The sequence below is a fragment of the Austrofundulus limnaeus genome, unplaced genomic scaffold (assembly GCF_001266775.1).
Source record: "Austrofundulus limnaeus strain Quisiro unplaced genomic scaffold, Austrofundulus_limnaeus-1.0 Scaffold53, whole genome shotgun sequence".
In the NCBI taxonomy this organism is placed as follows: domain Eukaryota; kingdom Metazoa; phylum Chordata; class Actinopteri; order Cyprinodontiformes; family Rivulidae; genus Austrofundulus; species Austrofundulus limnaeus.
Window position 1 is genome coordinate 728,462 of NW_013952455.1, and position 6,696 is coordinate 735,157.

The following is a 6,696-nucleotide window of genomic DNA, read 5'->3' on the forward strand; positions in this document are numbered from 1 at the left end:
GCTATTGCCAGTGTCACTCCACCCCTGTTAACAATAGGTTTTAATTAGGTGTCAACGATAGCCATGTGATGTGAGTATTTTGCCTGAAACTCTCAGACTGAAGAAGTCTCTTGGAGGAGAGACGAAACGTTTCATTAGAGAAGAACTCTTCCAGAAGACCTACACAATTTTTTTTCTTTTTGATTTTTTACCTTGATTACTGAGATGCATCAGGACATTTTATCATAGAGTTGAATACTGTACATATCACCTCTCCCAAAGTAAAACCTTTATCTCTTTGTCAGAATAATAAACTAAATAGTTACAAACTTTGATTTGGAAAAGAAAAAAAAGGACTACGTTTTACAGAATTTTGATTGTTCACATTGACTTGTTTTGGTGATTTTTATATACACACAATAAATTGATATTTTCACAACCTCTGAGGAGACAAGGTGATGCAACCCCCACCCACGCTTTCTGACGTCCTTCCAGGAGGGCCTCGCCCCCAGGTTGGGAACCATGTGTTAAAACACAAACACAAGCTGATTATTTAAGAAATGGAGTCTAACCTAACTGATAACACAAGTTAAGTTGGCTTTACTTTTAATCAGAGAGCTCTATCCTCATCATCGTCAGAAAAGGGTGCTCTGAAAAGCTTTTGAATATGAAGGGAAACTTCAAAGAAAAGTTGCTGCAAAAATGTTGTTCAGATGAAACTCCAGAAAGCTTTTCTTTGACGTAGAATATGTTGCAGACCTCAGTCTGTATAAACTCTGTTTTGTAGTTATTTATGGAGGACAAAGAGATATGAAAACAACATGAAAACAATATCTGTACAACTGTTTTAAATGGAAGATTTTTTTTTTTGTTTCTTGGGAAATAAGGAAACGTGCAGGTTCAAGATTTATGCACCTATTCCTCTGAATTAGGTGACTGGAGCCCCCCTGGTCTCTGTTCTCTCAGCCAATTGACAATTAAAACATACATAAAGAGTAGCAAAAATGTGAAAAACCTTTACTAAAGTATTTACAAAGAGTATTATTTATACTATAGCAGACACACAGGATGTATTTCTTGTCATGAATATAACTATTACTATAATACTTTTGATCAATACCGAGAAGAGGGAGAAAAAGTTCCTCCAGCAGTTGTACTTTTTTTCTGGCACAAAATACTGCTTTTAATGTCATGTCTTTTGACAGGAGCTTTTTCCTCTTCCAGTGAACAAACTCCACCCACACTGAGTGGACACTCAGCAGGGAAGTAGGAAAATATGAATATTCCCTGTAAGGGAGTCTTAAAACGTAATGCACTGCAGAGACGTGATATCGTCGCTGTCAGCGGCATAAATATAAAACACGACAGGTCAGGAGGCACTGGAACTTCTCTTTGATCATGACCATGAACYAGAGGCTGGTGTGTCTGAAACTGAAGACAGTGTTGAGGTCAATTCTGAATCTGATGATTCTGATTATGAACCACGTTATGATATACTAGTCACATTTCTCCAACCAAGACATTCATGTCAAAAAATGTTGAAATGCAGTGGTCTTCATCTCCAAGCAAACACGAGGGAAAACTGTGTGCAGAAAAATAAAGACAGTTCAGGGCCTATGGGATGGCAGCAACTTGTGTCACAGACACCAAGACACCTTTTAAGCTACCCATGCCCAATTCAATACCAAAAATCATTAGAAGGAAGGCGTGTGTTTTGGGGAAATGGGAGCTGAATAAAATGCACAGGCATATTTTGGGGTCCTCATTCTGGCTGGGGTCTATAAGTCAAGGGATGGATTGACAGTCAATCTATGGGGCGCAGAGACAGACAGGGCAATATTTCATGCCACAATGTCTCTGGAGAATTTCCTTTGGAAGAAATATATGTATGTTGAAACAGTATATAATAGTTAATCATTAGAGCTGCCTGTTAGCACAGATTTTCACAGGCAGCATATGACTGTGTTCTTGTTTATCGCAATAAACAGAACTCAGAAAACCATCCCACAAAATACCTTTATTCCTTAAATCACATGTTTCTGTTCTTTGCTAAACAAAGATTTCCACACAACACTTATCTGAAGGATGGATGTTGGGACCACCAGCGAAGTGTGTGTTTTACTCACAGAGTCCGAACTGGATCAGGAGGAAGGTCCTCAGGAACATGGACAACTGGAGAGAAAAACACCATCCTGTTGTGGAGTCTTCTGTCCAGCAGGGGGCAGGATTCTTTCTTCTCTGTTTTATACACTGAAAAAGCTGCGGTCATCAAGCCCTCTGAAATCTGCCTCATTTTCTACTAAATTTAAGCGTAATGGTAAATGTGATGATGAATATTAAGTTTAAATATGTTTATGAATTTAATAAATACAGAACTGATACAAGGAGTTTGATCTGAAGTGAAAATAGAAATTAAAAAAAGGAACTTATATTTTCATCTGAAACATTTGTATCACTGTCATTTRCCGGTTTACATAGAAACCATAGACATGTGTCACCAAAGACACCAGCAAAGATGCCCATTTCAAATTCATTTAGTTACGTTCGGTGTCAAATTTCACATTTCCTTATAACAGTTCTGAAATAATAACTATTTAACAATGGCATGTCCAATTGCACAGGAAGTCACCTCTTGGTGCAATCATGACCACAATCAATTTCAAGGTCCCCAAAAGAGGTCAAGGTCAAGTTGTAATTTTTCTGCTTGCTATACCTTCTTTTGTCTGAATTTCCATGTATTCTAATGTGGAGACAACACATCTGTCCAGCTGAGACATCACATCTGTCCAGCTGTTACATCCATGTATTCTAATGTGGAGACATCACATCTGTCCAGAGGCATCTCTTGATATTTACCTGTGTGTCAATCCTTTAAAATCTAATTATTAAATAAACTGTTCAAATGAAAATGTCCCTTAAGGTTTATTGTTTACATGCAGGACATGTTAGTTTGAAACATCACCTGTATTTTTATAATTGGACAAAACTGTTTCAATATTTCMCATGACCCTCTTCCCATTGAAAAAACTAAAGTTGGATACAAAATGGCCAACGTTAAAATGGCCGCCATGGTCACCACCCATCTTGAAAAGTTTTCCCGCTCCCAAATACTAACGTGCCACAAACAGGAAGTTAATATCACCAACCATTCCCATTTATTTAGGTGTATCCATATAAATGACCCACCCTGTAGAGAGTTTTGTCTTATAGCTCTTCATTACAACAGAGTCTGCAAAACTGCAGAAGCTGCACCACTCTGTCTATCAATCTCTCGCTCCAGTCTTCCCTCACTTGTGAACTCTTAAGACCCCAAGATACTTGAAAAAAAAAAAAAAACACAAACCAGATACCAGAAAAAAGCTAAAATTAGCAAAGAAGTAGCTAAAATTTGCACAAGGAAGTGTAAAAGAGCATAATCAGAACTAACTATGTAAGGTGCTGTAAAGATTTAGAATATTTTGAAGGATTTTAAGGATGTTGAAAATAACCCCATTCCTTTTCAATGGCAAAAAGTGGCTATAAAAGGGAAACAGCAAAAAAATATATAAACAGCAGAAATAACAAAAGTCATAGCCAGAAGGTCCTGAATGAGCCGAAAGTTTTGATATAAGAATTGTTGAAATAGCATGAAAATCGTGGAACAAGAAAGGGACCAAAAAACGTGCAGAAGACAAAATGATCTCAGTGTGAATGCCTCAGTCTCAGATTTTTCCTAATGAGTTAATTTGCATTGCTGCTACAACAGTGAACCAGTGTTTAAAACAAGGTGTGTGGAACTGAAACCATGTTGCTTACATTCCAAAACACTGGAACAAAGAACATTCTTCAAATTGCACAGGTTCTTCATTCACAAGTGGTTGTCATGACTAGTAAATGTTAAAACTTTTAAAAGGTATTTACATCTTGTGTTCTTTTGATAAGGAACTGCTGGCCTGCATTCCTCACAGCTGTGACCTTTTGTCCATCAGCCTGTCTTTTAACACCTATAAATCCCTAAATCCAAAGTCCAATTGCCTGAAATCCATAAATTTAGTTAGTAATTCTTTTAAAGGAAGCTACGGAAATAATCACTTGTTTGTCTTTTTGTCATTTATTGTTGCAAAACCCATTAGTTACTTGAAAGTAAAGTCGAGTCTCTGTGGACCAGTTTCAGCTAAAACTTGAAGACTAATTTCTTAAAAATATGTAGATGAAAGACTTCCAACACAAAAATATGTAGCAAACTGAAGCTGAAAAGCTTTGAATAAATTTACAGGTAGAACTGAGAAATTGTGAAGTGGTGTTATTAGTCAAGATAAATCTGATAAAATCACATGTAAAATACTGAACGTATWATCACAAAACAGGAAAATCAGTTTTAAGAAGGCAAAGACCTAAAGCATGGACACTGAGCAGAAAAGGACTTCTTGTTTCAGTAAACCTGCTCACACACCTTTTGCCAGCAAAGAATTTGGACAAGACATAATACACAAGCAGACAGGCCAATACAGTAATACATTTACAGAAAGATTTCTAGCCARTTTTCAGACACATGGCTATACGTAGTGTTAGAGATGAAAATGGGCCTATCGTGTTGGGTGTATTTTTAGATGGAACACAGCAAATATGGCTGTTAAATTTAACATCACCATATTTGCAGTGAAGGAGGTGAATATCTAACCAATTTTTTAAAGCTGATTATAGCTGAAAAAAATACCATCAGCGTATCGGTGTCTGGATGCCAATGGTGTCATAGGCACTACTGCTATCGGTAATGTACTCGCACAAAATGCCCCGATACTCGAAATGACACCAATACCAGTATCAATACTCCATTGAATGTGTAACTGTTTACATGTCAAGTTATTTTTATTTATTTTAAAGGGCCAGTATTATGTGTTTCCCAGGCATGTAGTTCAATTCTACACCAAAATAAAGTTACCAAAGTAAAGCAACTATGTCACATTCAGTTGATATGAAAATGCTGTCTACAAAACAAAAATTTTATTTGACTTCACATCATAACCATTTCTAAATGCCTTGAAATTGGTCTTTGTCTCTTTAAGAACCTCCTACGGATTTCGTCACGCCCATTTCTGCACATCATCACAGCAATGCTTTTTGCTGTTTCCAACCCATCTTAGGAGCATTGTATTTAGTTGTAATAATAATTGAAAAAGCAGCAACATTATACAAAAGCAGTTTTGGAAAATGGCAACTCAGGATACAGCTGAACCTTAATTGCTGCTGGGGTCAATTTAACCCTGTCCCACTCTGTCAAGTAGGGGTCTCTGCAGAACGTGTTGTCCTGTGGGCGGAGACGGCCCAAACCGTCATTGGCCGAGGTCTTGATGTGGGCGGTTTGAGGCTGGAGGCAGCGGGGAGTAGCTTGGTCGAGTCGGGTTGGAAGTAACATTTTTAGATTAATTTTAGTCATAACTTGAGAAAGGAAAATGCTATCTGCACAAAATTTGAATGTCATACACGTGAAAGGATGTGTAACAATATGGCTCTGTTAAAACACCCCTAACCAGCCTGTAAAAAAATATGTAATTGTAAAAAATATGTTTGTAGATATGGGAAAGGGTATATTGAGTTATATAGATTCAATGATTTCACATGTCTGAAAAAAAAAATCGTTAAATCAAATCAATCAATCAAAGTGACTGTGGTCCTGACTCTTGCCTCAGATGCCGTTATCCGGTCCGATCCGCTCTGGTGCAGTGTGTCAAAGTATTGTGTCAAAGTAATAAAATTAAAACTAGCCCACTTTACAACATCCAAAAACAAAAACATCAATTAGAAACAATTGTGAAGTGTCATCCTCTGTTCCCCAGTCTCTGCCACATGTAGCAATTAACGAAAACAACAACAACAAAACAAACAACAATATTTTGTCAAAAATAAATAAATAAAAATAAAAACAAAATGAAGAAGAGCTCACAGTAGGATGAAGCAGGTTGTAATTTTAAAAGCGGGAGCAGTGTTTGGACTTTGTACCTRTTTTGTGTCAGTCACTGTCGACTTACCTCCATACTGCTGCGGCAGTTATAAAATTACATTTAACCCACTTGAACAGAAATAAAACATCACCGTAGCTTTAATAATGTAACTCTAGATCAGAATTGAGAACTGAGATGCATCAGGACTAAATCAGAATTGTTTGTGAAACAAATCTATCTCAGCTGTCATCCTGTCATTTTTCYTTTCTTAATCTTTCTCCTAATGTCCCATTAATCTGTTTATTCGTGAAATCTTTAAGAGGGTGAAAATGAGAGAGCTGATGCCTCTCAGCACCTCTCAGTCACCTTTGTGCACAGGCGAGCCACAGTGTAGCAGGAGGTCTGTGATGCATGATTGGGTTGACAAATTGTTAAAAAAAATTTTTAAATTAATCAGTACCACATCAACATTAAAGGTAACCATGCAATGAAAATGTTAATAAAACAAATTAAAATTTAGAATTTAAACATCTCCTTGCAACACTGCATTTTGTTGTGTCTGGTTTGCCTTTGCTACACAGTTTGAACTTCTAAACCAGTGGTTCTTAACCTGGGTTCGATCGAACCCTAGGGGTTCGATGAGCCGGTCTCATGGGTTCGGCGGAGCCTCTGCCACGGAGGTAAAGACACACTTGTGAAAAGTTGTGATGACACGCCCTGCTTGGCCATCACTTGCTGTCGGGATTGCTTGGCCAATCAGTGCTGGCCCCAAAAAAGTATTTTGTGGATTCAAAAC